The sequence below is a fragment of the Capsicum annuum genome, chromosome 11 (assembly GCF_002878395.1).
Source record: "Capsicum annuum cultivar UCD-10X-F1 chromosome 11, UCD10Xv1.1, whole genome shotgun sequence".
Classification (NCBI taxonomy): Eukaryota; Viridiplantae; Streptophyta; class Magnoliopsida; order Solanales; family Solanaceae; genus Capsicum; species Capsicum annuum.
The window spans coordinates 223,369,249-223,384,947 of record NC_061121.1 but is presented as its reverse complement, the minus strand read 5'-3'; the positions used below and the strand labels follow the sequence as shown (position 1 = coordinate 223,384,947).

At 38.7% G+C, this 15,699-nt stretch overlaps 1 long non-coding RNA gene across 2 annotated transcripts; it reads right to left on the bottom strand.

The window, feature by feature from the left end:
• Nucleotides 1-3,147: 3,147 nt before the first annotated feature.
• On the bottom strand, nt 3,148-5,577 carry LOC124888717. Of its 2 annotated transcripts, none has more exons than XR_007047486.1 (3): nt 5,207-5,577; nt 3,812-3,912; nt 3,148-3,625 (listed from the first exon to the last, which is right to left on the bottom strand). It is a non-coding gene; the product is annotated as an uncharacterized LOC124888717 (long non-coding RNA). The 2 variants fall into 2 exon arrangements; XR_007047485.1 differs by having other exon boundaries at nt 3,148-3,582; nt 5,207-5,521.
• Between the last annotated feature and the right edge of the window lie 10,122 nt (nt 5,578-15,699).

Genomic DNA, 15,699 nt, shown 5'->3' with positions numbered 1-15,699 from the left:
GTTCTATATTCAGTTGTACAATTTCAAAATTCGTGAGCATTGCAACGAAAGCAGCAAAACCACCACCATTTGAACAACAACGAAAACAAAAAGGTGGGGCGGAAGGGGATGGTTCTCCATTTACAGTTGTACCAAGAATAGTTGTTCTCAAGTGTGTCCTAATAAACAGAAATTTGATGATTATCTTAACTAGGTCTTGGTAGAGGAAGCAAGCAGTCATACACCCACTCCATGCGCGAGGTGATCTTGAGTTTATGAGCAGTTTCTTTGTCAAGTCAATGATATCCTGCCTCAAACTGTTTAAACATAGAGAAATATTTCAGACGACTTATATCAGATTGGCGGAAAGTGTCATGGCCTATAAAAAAAGGGATGAAGACGAATAAACCTTATCCATTCACCGGTTGCCCTGGCATTGCCTTCCACAGCAGAGTATAAGCGATCAAGATTGTAAAACGCCAATCCAAACATGCATTGTGCATCTTTTCCTGAAATGTGCAGGGAATGGAAGAGAAAAGGAGAAAGAAAACAAGAAACAAGCATTAAACAACTTGTTGAAGAACTACACTTGAAATCACGAAGAATGCCTCACAAACTCATAAATCTCCTGGTTTTTATGTTATCCTTTCGTTCTTCTTTTGGGTGGGGTATGCATCAAGGGGGTGGCCCAACTATCTGCTACAGGGAAATTTAATCTGGCTATAATCAGTCCAGCCAACATTATCGCTGTTCTAGAGATGTCTATTTGCAATTCTACATGGCTATTAGAGAAAACAGAATGTCAATAATCGCTTCTTTTTTCTTTTGACAACTGTGGTGTCTGAGCCAACTTGTGTGGCCCTGACTAATTCAATGAGGTACCTGCTACCTCCCGCCAGCACAGGTATCGGGTAATGTCCATCAAGGCTTTGAGTTTTTGCCTTGATTTTCTTATCAATTTTAAGTTTCATTTTTCTTAGAACGAAAATAAAAGCAATACCATAATTACTTTTACTTTTCCTGAAAGTAAAATATAAAACTTTTTCATATTTGACAAACCTTTTTTTTCTTTAGAAAAGGTTTGAAACTCTATAAATAAAAGACTCTCTTCTCGTACAATAATACAATATCATCCACAATGTAGTCATTTAAGAGAGTTTTGTTTAGAGGGAGATTTTTTCTCTCATTATTTTTGTATTTTTAATATTAGGTTTTATAATATATAGGCCAATTGGCCAGAATATATAATAATTTTATGGTTTTTAGTATTGTTTTCTTTGTGTCTGATTTATCGTCTCATAGTTTGCAACTAGTAGTTCATAGTTTGTAACTAGTGGTTTCCGCATAATGCCCTCTCGATTTCGAACCCAACAAGTAGTATCAGAGACTATGGTTCAATGGTTCAAATTGAGGACATGTTGATATCAAAGTTGCAACCAATTTGATGATAATGAAGATCTTTGTCTAGCTACATGTGGAGAAAAGTTTCAAACAAGTTTTCAACAATCCTGTTGATAATCCATCTTTAAAACAAAATCAATTTTCAACTCATGCTTATGGGCTCCAACTTTCAACTCTTGCTCACTGTCGGCTCTACCCATTAAAAAAAAAAAAAAGGCAACAGCCTAAGGCCCCCAAATTTGAGGGGCCGCATTTTTTCTTTAGAAATAATACATTATAGATTTTTATTAAAAAATTATTAAATATTATTTGTAAGAAAAAAATTATATAAAAATAAAAAAATACTAGACGACTTTTGATGCATTTTTAAAGTATGTCTCAAGAAAGATTAAATACATTAGTTCTATTAACGGAAAAAAATTGTTAGAAGAAATGGACTATAATATTTACAACTTTACATCTCAAGATTTAAAATATAGACTTCATAAAAAAAATAGCTTTTCTTAAAAATTTAAGATTCCGTTTGATTTTTGCCTTAGGCCATCGATGTACTTGAGCCGCCCCTGCTCTTGCTAACTTTTATGCTTGGGCTTCTTTTAACTCATGCATATTTACTTTTAACGCATGAGCTCCACTTTTAACCTGTGCTCTCACTTTTAATGCATAAAGCTCCAATTTCAACCGTATTTACTTATAAAACGAGGCTCCAATAATATCAACCCATGCTTTTATTTTTAATGCATAGGGCTTCAATTTTTAACCGATATCAATTTTTAGTCATGGTAAGCAGCAGTGATATATGAAGATCGCGTGAAGAAGGACGATCAAAATTATTTTGCCAAAAAATCAAGCCAAAAAGGGAAGATTTGTTAGGGTTTTGCCTTGATTTTCTTACCAAATTTAAATTTTATTTTTCTTTAAAAAAAATATAAAAGTAATACCATAATTATTTTTACTTTTCCTGAAAGGAAAATATAAAATTTTTCCATATTTGGCAAGCCTCTTTCTTGGAGGAAAGGTTTTAACCCCTTCTCATAGAATAACACAATAGCATCCACATTATAGTCGTTTAAAAGAGTTTTGTTTAGGGGATTTTTTCTCTCATTAGTTTTTATGTTTTTAATATTAAGTTTTATAATACGTAGGCCAATTGGCCAAAACATATAATAATTTTATGATTTTTAGTATTGTTTTCTTCGTCGTCTGATTTATCATTCATAATTTGTAACTAGTAGTTTCCACATGATGCTCTCTCATTTTCGAACCCAACGGACTTAAATATCGCCTCAAGATTCTCAACCCAATTCATTGATAACAAGGATATGCCCTTGGGTACAATTGCTTCTTAATTGATAACGTCATGCTAGAAATGATGTGGAAGAGAAAAAAATATGAAACTTCCATGGGCAACTGGCTAGCTTAGAATTCTACTCAGTAAGGAGAGGTGACTTGTTCATATCAGCTGGAAAAGAAATACTGACAATTGTAAATCTAGTAGTTTAATCATATAAGACACTCAAAAGGTATAGAGATCCTTACTAGTCCTTGACACTTGAAACTTTCCAATTGCATGATTTTTCTTTCTACTTCAACGAGTAGCAGTCGTCGTTGAATTCGAGCAGCCCTTCCTCTGCCGAAGTAAGTAAATAAAGATATGCTCTCGCTAATAGCTTAAACTTTTAGATGAGATCGTCTCACCCCTGAATACCTCTATCAATCTAAGTCAAAAATTACCATTTGCGTCAGAGTCCAAATTTGACACTGGAATGCTCAAAAACATTTTCTATTTGGGGAGAAAGAGAACTAAATTCAGATTAACGCATACTACTTCCAAGGCCCTTATCTTACCATACTAAACAAAACATTTGGGTTCAGATTCATTTAAGGATCTTGGAAGAAGTGAAAGTTGCATCGGAGATTATTCCAAGTGATCTTCCTGATTTAATAAAGCATATTGAATCTCAATACCGAAGGCTATCAAACTATTTAGTTCTTAATTGCAAATAGCAATTAAACTTGTCAACTAGTAACAACTAGCAGTGAAGTGAGTGTAGCCGATATTTTGGTGTGTATCCTTCTCCACACACAAGGAACAGCTGAGATGACATTGAAACAAAATTTGGGCCAGTCCAACTTTGAAGAACTCATCAAAATATTTCTGTTTATCCTTGTTACCCTACTTTCGGTGTCATACTGTCGAACCTAGAAAATGCGATGAAGCCAAATGATTTAGAAGCCAGATAAACTGCAAGAGATCAATGCATAATGAATGTGTGTTAGGATCTTGTCCTTTATCAATACTTTTTCCGGAATTAGACAAATCTGCAACTATAAAGCAAGGGAGTAATTAAAAGAACATGCGTAGAGGTCAGCTAACCAATCTTAGAGTGACCTGGAGATAACTCATGGGAACTGCGATGACTTAACTAACCTGTGTAGAGAGTCAGCAGTTTACTGCACCTCCTCAGGCTCCATTGCACCCTTTTGCCTCTTCCTGAATGTACGGAAAAGACCGTCTCTGATAGCTAGAAGCTGATGAAAATGAGAAGATATACAATCAAACAACTGCATATAGATTAGGGTAGTTAAACACCGAAAATCATCAACACAAAACATTTTGAACTTATAAGGAGCCAAAACCTTCATATTGTACAAATACAAATAGTAACACATGCATAAGTGCCTTAATAAAAGAGGAACTTTTGCGGGCTGTAACCAAAACAGAAAACACAGCAAAACAACATACCCAGTGAAATCCCACAAAAAACACAAGAAAGAACAATTTGAACTTATAAGGTTCAGACCAATTTAAGGTTAAGAGTTAAAATACTAATGCATTTGATCCATACTATGGCACTGAGATAGTGCTTTCTTAACAAAAGGCGGCATTTTTGCGAAGATCGGCTTTAGCTATGTATTGAACAAATGAAGTCAATGAGGACATCTATGCTATTTAAAACATCAATTTTGCAATCAATATACAGAAAAACAATTTAGTAACGTGTAACAACTCTGCAACAGGGACAAACAGCCCCCTAAATACTTGGACCAATATGTGGTCCCAAATGCCAAGCAAGGGCCAGCTGTGCCAGTACCAGTAGCACCACGCAATGCTGCCAGGAGCTCTGCAACATAACTTATTTATATAATCAAAAGGGATGCTACCAAGGAGGATCATGGATGAAGTTGTCTTTTAATTTCTTAGATTTGTAACAGTTTGGAATCTCCCTCCATTCTTGGTTTTTTTCCTTTTTAGCTTGTCTACAGCTTTTAGTAATTGTAAGTTGTTCTCTATCTTTCAATACAAGTTAGTTTGCTCCATTTGGTGCTTTCATTGACCCTCCTCTACCAATGGGTGATGGTGCTTACAATACTCATTTGCGGACATTAGACGATGCCGTCAAACATCTGCAAGAAGAAGTTGCTTCTCACAGTAAGTCTTTTGATTCCATTAACACCACTCTTCAAGATATTTTGTCTCAACTTTCCACCCTTCAGATCCAGCATCAAACCCCTCCAGCCTTTGAACAAAGCCCTAATCCAACCTCCTCTGGTCCTTCTTCCATTCCCCCGCCTAGAAATTTCACTTACCAGAATCTCTCTTCCTCAATGCGACATCCTAATGTTACCCAATTTCCTCCTCCACCCCCTTACACCTTTTCGTAGAGACAACCCCCTTACACCCTTTTGTCGAGACAAACCTGCACCAATCGACTTACCAAAATTTGATGGCCAACATGCTGAAAGTTGGGTGTTTCAGGCCAATCAGTACTTTGATGTTTATGCTATCCCAGATGAAAATCGTTTGAACTTAGCTTATTTTTACCTGGAGGGTACTTCTAGAGATTGGTACCAATGGATGCATAAAAATCATCAACTCATCATTTGGGAGCACTTCACCAACGCATTTATAATTCGTTTTGGTTCCAAATCTATGGAGGCACCAGAGGGAGTTTTGGCTAAGCTCTAGATGACGTCCTCTGTTTGAGACTATCTCTCTCAGTTCGAGCAACTTACCAATCGCACCTCCCATCTTAATCCTAAAATGATGAAGCACTATTTTATTTCCGGGTTGCATCCAAATATAAAAAGTGAGGTATTATCCTTTCATCCCAATACTCTAAATGATGCTATTAGCCTGGCCTTTTTACTTGAACGAAAACATTTGGGCCAAGTGAAGCCACCGACCCGGCCCAATCAATTTTCAAAGCCCTTGTCTGTGTCCTTACCTGCGCAGTCCACTTTCACCCCAAGTTTACTACACCTCTTTCAACTGGTTCTTCTTCGTTGCCTGCGACCTCTCTTCCTGGTATTAGTCATATTACTTTTCAAAAACTCAGTCAGGCAGAAATTCACCGCAAACGTGAGCTTAATCTTTGTTTCAATTGTGATGAAAAATATCACAAGGGTCATCGTTGCTCTTCTCCTTCACAACTTTTTCTCCTTATCTCTGAGGATGAACAACCAGAAGAATCCCCACCTCCATCTCCATCGCCTACGCCAAATAGTGATATATCTTCCCCGCCAATTGAATCCTCCCTCCTTACTATCAGCTATCAAGCTTTGTTTGGTGGACCTTCCACCGTCACTTCTCTTCGATTCACATGTCAGGTCAAAGGCCAAACGGTTCAAGTTCTTATTGATGGCGGGAGCACTTAAACTATCCATTGAATCTCGTGTTGCAAAATCTCTTAAACTATCCATTGAATCTTCTGTCAAATTCTCTATTTTAGTAGTTAATGGTCACAATCTTCCATGTTTAGGTGCCATCCGTGATATTTCCATCACTATACAGGGCCACACTTTCTACACAAACTTCTTTTTCATTGATTTACATGGTTCTGGCTTGGTTTTAGGGGTGATATGGTTGGTGACTTCGGGTCCAATCATGACAGATTATGCCTAACATTTCTTTCAATTTGATTTCCAAGGAAAATGTGTCTCATGGTCTGGAGATCCTCCTCCCACACCACAACAAGTCCCACTTTCTGCGTTACGTCGTTTTAACCAAACAAATTCTATTTTTTGTTTGATTCGTTTAGGGCTTTTGTCTTCAATGATAGTCCCAGAATCGGCCCACCCACCTGCTCTTACCCAGCTGTTTGACTCTTATCTGGATGTGTTTGTGTTTCCAATAGCTCTACCACCTTTACATCCTCAAGATCATCGCATTTCACTAATTCCTGGCTCTACCCCATGAATGTTCGCCCATATCACTATCCTCATTTTTAGAAGGGTGAGATTGAACACTTGGTATCTGATATGCTCAAATCTGGTGTCATTTGACCTAGTTTCAGCCCTTATTCATCCCTTATTTTGCTGGTGCATAAGAAAGATGACACTTGGCACTTTTGTGTTGACTACCGGGCATTAAATTCTATCACAATTAAAGATCGATTTCTCATCCCCACAGTGGAGGAACTACTTGATGAACTTCATGGTGCTTGTTTCTTTTCTAAACTTGATTTGTTGGCCGGGTACCATCAAATTCGAGTATATCCTGATGACATTGAGAAGATGGCATTTCGCACACATGATGGCCACTTTGAGTTTGTTGTAATGCTATTTGGGTTGTCTAACGCCCCCCTCCTCCCCCACGTCCACATTTCAAGCTACCATGAATGCCATATTCAAAACTTTCCTTTGCCATTTTGTCCTCGTCTTCTTCGATGAGATACTCATATATAGTACAACTTGGCAGGATCATATTACTCATTTCCGCTTTGTTTTTGAGTTATTGTGCCAACATTATCTAGTGGTCAAGCATTCCAAATGTCACTTTGGAAAACCTTCTGTTGCATATTTGGGGCATATAATCTCCTCTATCGGTTTACAGGTTGATCCTGAAAAGATTCGTGCTAGTGAATCATGGCCCTGCCCAACATTGCTTAAAGAGGTTTGTGGGTTTTTGGACTTAACGGGGTATTATTGCCAATTTGTGTAAGGGTATGCCCAACTAGCTTAACCATTAACTGATGATAATGCTCAAACTATACTCTTGAATGGGTGTAAGCGATCGATGTTAATATAAAACCCAACTAAGTTGGGGTCCAATCCCACAGGGAATAGGGTGTGAACTTTAATTTGTTTACGAAATACTTTACTGGTAGTTTAATGTTTCCAAAAATAGGGGGTTAAGTTTAACAATGAGTGAATTTTCACTTTCAGTATTTTAGTGTTTGTAATCAATCTAAATGGAAAACCAGAGCTATGTTCACTATGGGTTTCGGGAATTGACTGATACTAGGTAATGCTTGAGATTCTTGGAGTAAGTAGGAACAACAGAATATCCCTGACGACTATACTATCTGACTTATCTATCGACCTCACCAGACAATTTATTATCTAATTCTCTCCAGTTTAGATAACTTATCTATTTCCAATAGGATGTTATCTCAGGTAGATTAATCCAGTTACAACATTTATCATTAAACAGAAGGTTGGTAGCTTTCGAGTCCCTATTGATAATTCACAACCTTTAGTCTATTTCTCCGTTAGAAGAAAATAAAACCTAAGGCATAATCTAATGTTTGCAACCACTAGATTTCAGTTAAAATAATAAAATTTTAAGATGTTCTACTACTCTTTGAAACTGTTACACCTAGCATCATGTCAAACCCTAATCCATGGATCCCATAACTCTGGCTAATGGAATTAGCCGCTTATGATTTGATGAATGAAAGAACAAGTTGAATTCATAATAATATGGGTAAACTTACGAACGTATGAAAAGCAACAAGTCGCTCCTTCAATTGAATCACGAAAAAGAAAAATCCACAAATAGTTGATAAGTGTTCAAAGAAAACAATGTCTACAAGGTTCCCAAAAAAAAGTATTCAGAGATCAAAAGATTAAAGAAGATTGTCAATAAAACCCTAAAAGATCCTATTTATACTTAACCCTAATTATGGAAGTAAAATAACAAAAATCATAAAATTCTTTGGATTAGGTGACGCTTTCGTTGACGCCACGTCAAGGTTCTGACGCCTTATCACGGATGGCGTCAGAATTGCTCCAGCTTCCTTAAAATTTTGTCTTAGGCTGACGATGTAGCTAACTCCGCATCACCGATCTGATGGCGTATCACCAACTCGTCAGATTTCTTCTTCAAGCTCAATTCTCTAGTTTAGGCTGACGCCCATTGCGATGCCTTATTAGCTCTTTGACGCCATGTCACAAATGTCTTTAGAAATTCCTCTCAAACTTCAACTCTCTGGTTAGGGATGATGCCATTTCTGATAGTCTATCACAGGGCTGACGACGTATCAGCAATGTCTTTAGCCATGCCTCTTTTTCCTTTTTGCTCCGTTTTCAACTCTTTTGCTCTGAAAACACATCAAAACAACAAAAGTTGCTGAAGATTTCACAATTGTTTGAGCCAAAAAGCATTAAATATGTTAGCTTTTGCTCGCACATCAACATCCTCAACTTAAAACAGTTGCTTGTCATCGAGCAACAAAACAACTAAGAGACTCTACAGCTTATTCAGCAGTCAGTAACCATTTTAGCTCAAAACTCAGTTACCTTCTCCAAGGTTAACTACTTCAAAACTAACTGTATAGATTATTTGAAAAGCAACAGTATAAAACAAAAGATTCTGGCCATGGCATCAGTTAAGTACTATCAATCATGCATGTATCAATATGTCACTACCCCAAAATAAGTAACCTAGCAAAATTCTAGTGTGCCCTCACAACAAGGAAATTCCCCTTTCTCTTATGAAAATTCAAAATATAAACACGGGGATAATCACAAAAACTCACTCTTAGAATAAAGTTCAACTAGTGTATGCCAAATACCATATGCTTGCCCTTATCGTCATTACCAAAGTGTTCGGACCGGTAAGCTAGGATCACTATAGGTCTTTCTTCGGCTTGTAACGTAGGCTAGGGGCTGGTATGATATTACATGGCATTTAAAGTGACTACCTTCCTTGGCACTATCAAACTTGTGGGGTCTACTTGTTAACCTCTTTTTCGCTCTTTTTCTTTTCTTTTTTTTCTCTTTATCACACATTCAGAATGGGTGTGGTATGTCTTTTTATTCAAACAAATTTCTTTCTTTGTTCTTTTTCACCAACAACCAGTCATCTATTTCTTTCTCACTTACTTTTTTCTTTTACTCAACCCTTCTTCATTCTCAATTTATATAACACACCCCTATGATAGTCACCCCCAACTTAGGTTGTTTCTCTAAGTCAAGATACACAGTGTCCAGGAGGACCAGGGCCAAAACAGTTTCATTATGATTAAAAGGGGAACGTGATAGGTATCATAGAAAGAAAATGGTCAATTAAGGCTTAAATAGGGATTAAGGGGTATAATGCATTATAGGAAGGTCATTTAGGATAATAGTGACTGAAATTCAAAAACGGCCTATGATCCTTTCCTAACCCTTATTTTTCAACTATGGTAAGATGAACCGGGCAAGTTCTAGATTTGGTAATACAAAAAGAGAACTCGGTATAGTCTCACATACACGTGGCACACAAGCAATATCACTGGCTACTATCTATTTGGTTCATGCAATTATTCAGCAGTGATGATCAAGCAACTAAACTAATGCCATGACGAGATGCACGGTGATCACACTAAGATGGAATCCACACAGTTATGTAAAACAAACCTTCAGAGAGGTGTTTAAAATCACAAAATCAATTAAATTCCTTCAGAACTTGCACTACTCCTAGTTATTTACAGAATATGCTACAACAACATGCTACCCTATACCCTCAACTTAAAATCAGAATAAGACAAAACTAGGAGTTAGGGTATACCTGGAGTCAATCAAGTCTCAAATCATGGGTCTATGACCCTGCAGCAGTGTCATCCTCATCAGGAGCTTTTCTCTGCTCTGGTGCAGCTGCTCTGCTAGATGAGGCTCCTATAGACCTCGCTCGCAGTGCTTCTTCCCATTTCCAATTGTCCTCTAAGGATGCTTGCGTTGCCTTTTTTAGATCCACTTTCTCTTGTTCTATTAGCTCATCATCTGTTTATAATGTATTCTCTCCCTTATTCTTCTTCTTTGCCTTTTTCTCAGCTTTGCTCTCATTCTCATCATTTTTTTGTCTCTTTCTCTTACCTTTTTCAGCTTCTTTGTCTTTCTTTTTTTTCTTTTTCACCGGCTCCGCAGTGAGATCAAGCTTTGGAGGTTCATCCTCAGATTTTTCAACTGTTTGCTCTGCAGGCATCATAAACTGGTGTTGCTGTACCACCACCATATCAAATTTTACCTTCTCTAGGGCCACTCTGAATTCAGCGAGCTCTGCTCCAGTCAACTCCTGTGCCCTTGAATTAAAACGGTTCTCCAGATCCACAACTCGTGTAGGCAAAGAAGCAAAGGGCTTAAGATAAGCCCTGATTCTCTTATCTACAGCAGCAGCAAATTGCTCAGCAAAGGCACGTAGCTGCGTCTTACATCATCTAGCCTGTTTGGCTACTTTTTTGATATCAATAGGCTAGGATGCAGCTTTTGCTAGTGCTGTAGGAACTGATGGACTTGGCTCATCCTCTGGAACTGAGTCTGTCTATGCAGCCTCAGAAGCTTGTACCTCCACTTCAGGTGCTGAACTAGGGCCTGCAACTGATGGGCTCACCTCAACCCTCACCCCTCTGTTAAGTGTCAGCCTTGGCTAATTTTTTTATAGCGAATGGGGTTGTAGGTCTTAGTGGCATACAGCGTATCATCAATCCCAGTAATATATGGTACCCCTACCTCTGTGTGTAGCCTGGTAATCAGACAAGGGAATGGATAAGCAGTGTCAGACCTCGTTAACCGACTCTTGATCGCTTCAGCAATGATCTCTCTAAAATTCAGCTTAACGTTGGCCATAAGACGTGCGACCAATATTGCTCAATCATCACCCAGAATATTATATCCGTCGGTTGGTATCAAATGGGTACGCACAACACCCCACCAGAACTTTGCCTCTTGAGTCAAAGAAGCCTTGTAAATATGCTCACTAGATTGGGTCAGCCATAAAGGATCTTCCTCAGCTATAAGTGTAGCTAACCACGGATGCTGGTCATCCTTACTCTTCAAACGATGGTAGAAAGCAGGATTTTTGACCTGAGGAATGAAGTTAGGTCCATTTAGGAATCTATTGATAGTCGTGTCATAAATATCTACATTGAACCCTCGAACTGGAACTCTGGTCAACAAAGGTTGGTCTGCTATGGTTTCTCCATTCTTTCAGATGACCTCTAGCCTAGCCTGGTAGTTCGCGTAGAACTCCCAAACTAATGTAGGATAAAATGGTTTACCTCCCTTGGCAGTCCATCCCAGCCCATAATCTCTGAATTTCTTCTCAACAGCAGGATACCCAGGCAATCCTGTGATGATGACTCTTTTCTCTGGAAACACTGGCCGTTTGGCAGATCTTTTTTTTGTTCTAATCAAACCTTTAAGGAAGATGTCCTCTGCTTCAGGGATCTGCCATCTAGCATTCTCTCGAACCTCAGTATTCTTACATTTTATCAAAGTTCCCCGAGCTAGGGGTTCCTTCTCAACTTGATTCTTAGCCGAGGGAGTTTCAGAGGATGGTTCCTCAGAATCAGATTTGTCAGACTCGTCATATTCTGCCTCCGGTTCTTCAGATTCAGCCTTCTCAGACTCAGGCTATTCGGACTCAGTTTGCTTAGAACCCTCTTGCTCAGAAGATTCACTCTCAACTGGAGTGGTGGTCTTAGTATCATCACTATCCTCCACCTCAATAGGTTTAGGTGGAGGAGGTGCCTTTGGACTGGGTTTCTTTCTCCTCCACCTGAGTAGTGGTTCTTCATCTTCATAATCAGAGTCTTCATTAATGAGCTTTCGAACCATCTTGGGCTTGGCAGCTTTCTTTGGAGTGTTAGGATTCCTGTTTTTAGGTGCCATTAGAATATTCCTAGACCATAAGACAAACATAATTTAATATTCAAGGTATAACAATCAAAACATGTTATTCAAGTTCGACAACTTAGCTTTATAATTATGGTGTGACGACATGGCTGATAAGGTGTCATATTTATGATAGCCTATCAGCTATGTCATCAGCCTTAGATAGAACTGGCACACTTCTCTTAAGGTTGTGATCACATTCCTAATAAGGCGTCATAATTATGATAGCCCATCAGGTAGGTCGTCAGCGTTAAACAGTGAATGCTCCCCTTTTCCAATTTTCTAATAACATAAGCTGATAAGGCGTCATGCTTATGATAGCCTATCAGAAACGTCGTCAGCTCAGAATTTTTCACACTCAGTTTGTATTCTTAATTTTGGGACCAAATTCTTTGTATAACCACATGGAGTTTTTGTTTTTATACTTGGGGTTTTAAATTTTTGCAATTTAGGCACAACTTAACCCTAATTTCCGATTTCCATCCTATTACAACTTGAACTCAAGTTTCTCCTTTTTTGAGCATCATGTTTTCAACAAATTTATCACTTCAATGAAAGGAGAAACAAAGTTATGAGCATACCTGATGAGTTGACTCTACTTGATTACATGAGAGAGAAGAAGAGATGAGAGCTAGACTTTGACTTTCCTTGCAATCCCCCAACTATCAGGTAGGATGTTTCCTTGTATACTTGGGAGTATTTTGAAAGGAAGAAAATATCCTAACTAAGGAAATAAAATAATAACTTAAATAAAATAAAAAGCGGGAACTTGAAGGGTTTTGTATCTGGTTCGGGTCGGATTTTAACTAGTTTGGGCCCAGATTTTCAAAACAGGATAATGGCTTACAACAACTTGTGATAAGCCATCATAAACATGATAGCTTATCACAAAGGTCGTTAGCCTTAATAGAGAAGGTCTCAGCCTCTGGTCTTTCTGACAACATTGGTAAGCCGTCAGAGTTGTGATAGCCTATCACGAATGTCGTCAAGACCACTTGGCTTGCTTTCTTCAGTTTTTACCTTGACCTTTTTGTACCTCTTTAGTTCCTTCCTATTACTACCTAAATGAATAAAAACAAAATGCATGAAAATAAAATTTTGGGTTACCTCCCAATAGCGCCTGATTTAGTGTCGCGGCACGACTTGGTCGTCTTGACTACTCAAACTTCATCAAGATACTGTATCGATACGTCATTACCAATTTCTTGGAATATATCCACACCCTAGAAGATATTCATCTCCTCCAAATGCTTCATAGGAGGATGCATTTTGAATTCTTTTTTCCATACCTAAACTTGAGCTCATTGAGCTCTATATCAACCAATACTCTTACTGTGGCTAATAATGGTCTACCCAAAATGATGGGTACCTCAAAATCAATATCACAATCCAATATCACAAAATCTGCAGGTAGAATAAAGTCATCCACTTTTACCGGTACATCATACAGTATACCTACTGGCCACTTCACTGATCTGTCTGCCATCAGAAGATGCATCGTTATGGGGGCAAGTTCCCCCAATCCTAGATTCTTGTAGATATCAAGTGGCATCAGATTAATGCTCGATCCTAAGTCACATAAAGCTTTGGTAAACTTCATGGACCAAACTGTGCACGGTATAGTAAATGCTCCAGGGTCAGGCTTTTTCCGCACTAAGTATTGTGAAGAAATAGCACTACATTAGTGGATGTTGTCCACCGGCTCACAGCTTACCTTCCGCTTCTTTGTTAACAGTTCCTTCATAAATTTAGCATAGTTTGGCCTTTTCTCAAGTGCCTCAATCAATGGCATATTTATTGTCAGTTGCCTCAGTATTGCCATGAATTTGCTAAATTTCTCGTTGTCCACTTTCTTCTTCAATCACTGTGGAAATGGAGGTGGTGGTCTTGGTGTTTCTTTCAATACCACTTCCTTTTCCTTTTCGTCTTGTTTCTCCAAAATATCCGTATAATAATCCAGCTTCTCAGACTCCACTAGATTGCTTCCTTTATGTTCATCGATATTTACCTCATTCTCTACAGCTTTGCCCATAGAAGGGTCGGGTAACACCTTACCACTCCGAGTGCTAATCGCCATACAAGAGCCATCAGTCCATGGTTTCTGAACTGTATCACTAGGTAAAGTACCAATTTTTCTCTGGTTTAGAGTAGCCAAAATTTGGCTCATCTACTGCTCCAACTATTTAATAGAAGCAGAGGGTGAGCTAACTAACTGACTGAGGGTAGAAAATTCACTTTTCATAGCAGTTACCCCCGAGTTGGTAGCTTCAACTACCTTCAATATCTTTTCCATCATTTCCTCCATGGACATCTTGCCTGAACTAGTTGTCTCAGTTTCCCGACTTCCAAGAGGAACATATAAACCACTCCTGTCATTATTGTTTCTCCAATGTCCCTGCTCCCTATATTATAATCAAGCTTGTCATAGAAAGTTCGACCTTGGTTCCCTTGGTTATTGCCTCGAAAACCCCCCTGATTACTCACATAGTTTGCCTCAGCATCTACACTTGTAGACACAGTACCTTGAGATTCCACAGCTTTAACCATTTCAGTCTTGTCGGATAGCAAGTGCTTGGCCAGCATGTCCATCTGCGTCTTCAAATGGGCTATGTCCTGATCTCGCTCCTCATTACTTCTATGCTCTTCCATAGTTATACCACCAGCAATAGTCGGGCTAGCCACTACAGAATCCCTAGTGTGCCGATCTCGACTCTATTTGGTCATCTATTCAGCATGTCAAAAGCATCCAGAAAAAAGAGATCAATAAGCAAACCAACTACAGCGTTGTCGACAATTGGCTTTGTCACAGAGTTGAAAGCTCTGCATAAAGTCTCCATCAAGTGCAAGTCTATCATGTTATGGTTCGGACATTGTGTAAGTTTCTGCTTAAATCTTTCCCAGGTTTCATGCAATGCTTCAGTCGGGAGCTGTCTAAAGTTACTAATTTCATCCCTCAACTATACCCTTCTGAAGGGTGGAAAGAACCGTTCTAGGAATGCATCTTTCAACTATCTCCAATTGGTTATAGAATTAGGTTCTAGTTCATTCAACCATATTGTTGCCTCTCCAGATAGAGACAACAAAAACAACCTCAACCTGATCGCATTCTGGCTCACTCCCAGATTGTCAAAGGATTTGCAAATGGAGATGAAGTTCACCAAATGCATGTTCGGATCATCACCAGGCAAGCCTCCAAATAACCCCTTCAGATTCAGGAGTTGGATCATGGTGCTTGTTATGCTGAATTTTACACCTGGTGCCAACGGTGGAGGAATGATAACAGCCGTTGCACCAGCTCCGTCCATTCCTTCATCATCTTCATCAGCCTCATATTGAATAGGCTATTGACCATATCTTCCTCGGACTGGACGGTTTCTATTGACATTTCGCTGCACTGGTGCAGTAACTTGCTCAGCTCTTCTTGGGTTTTGAGGATTCAGT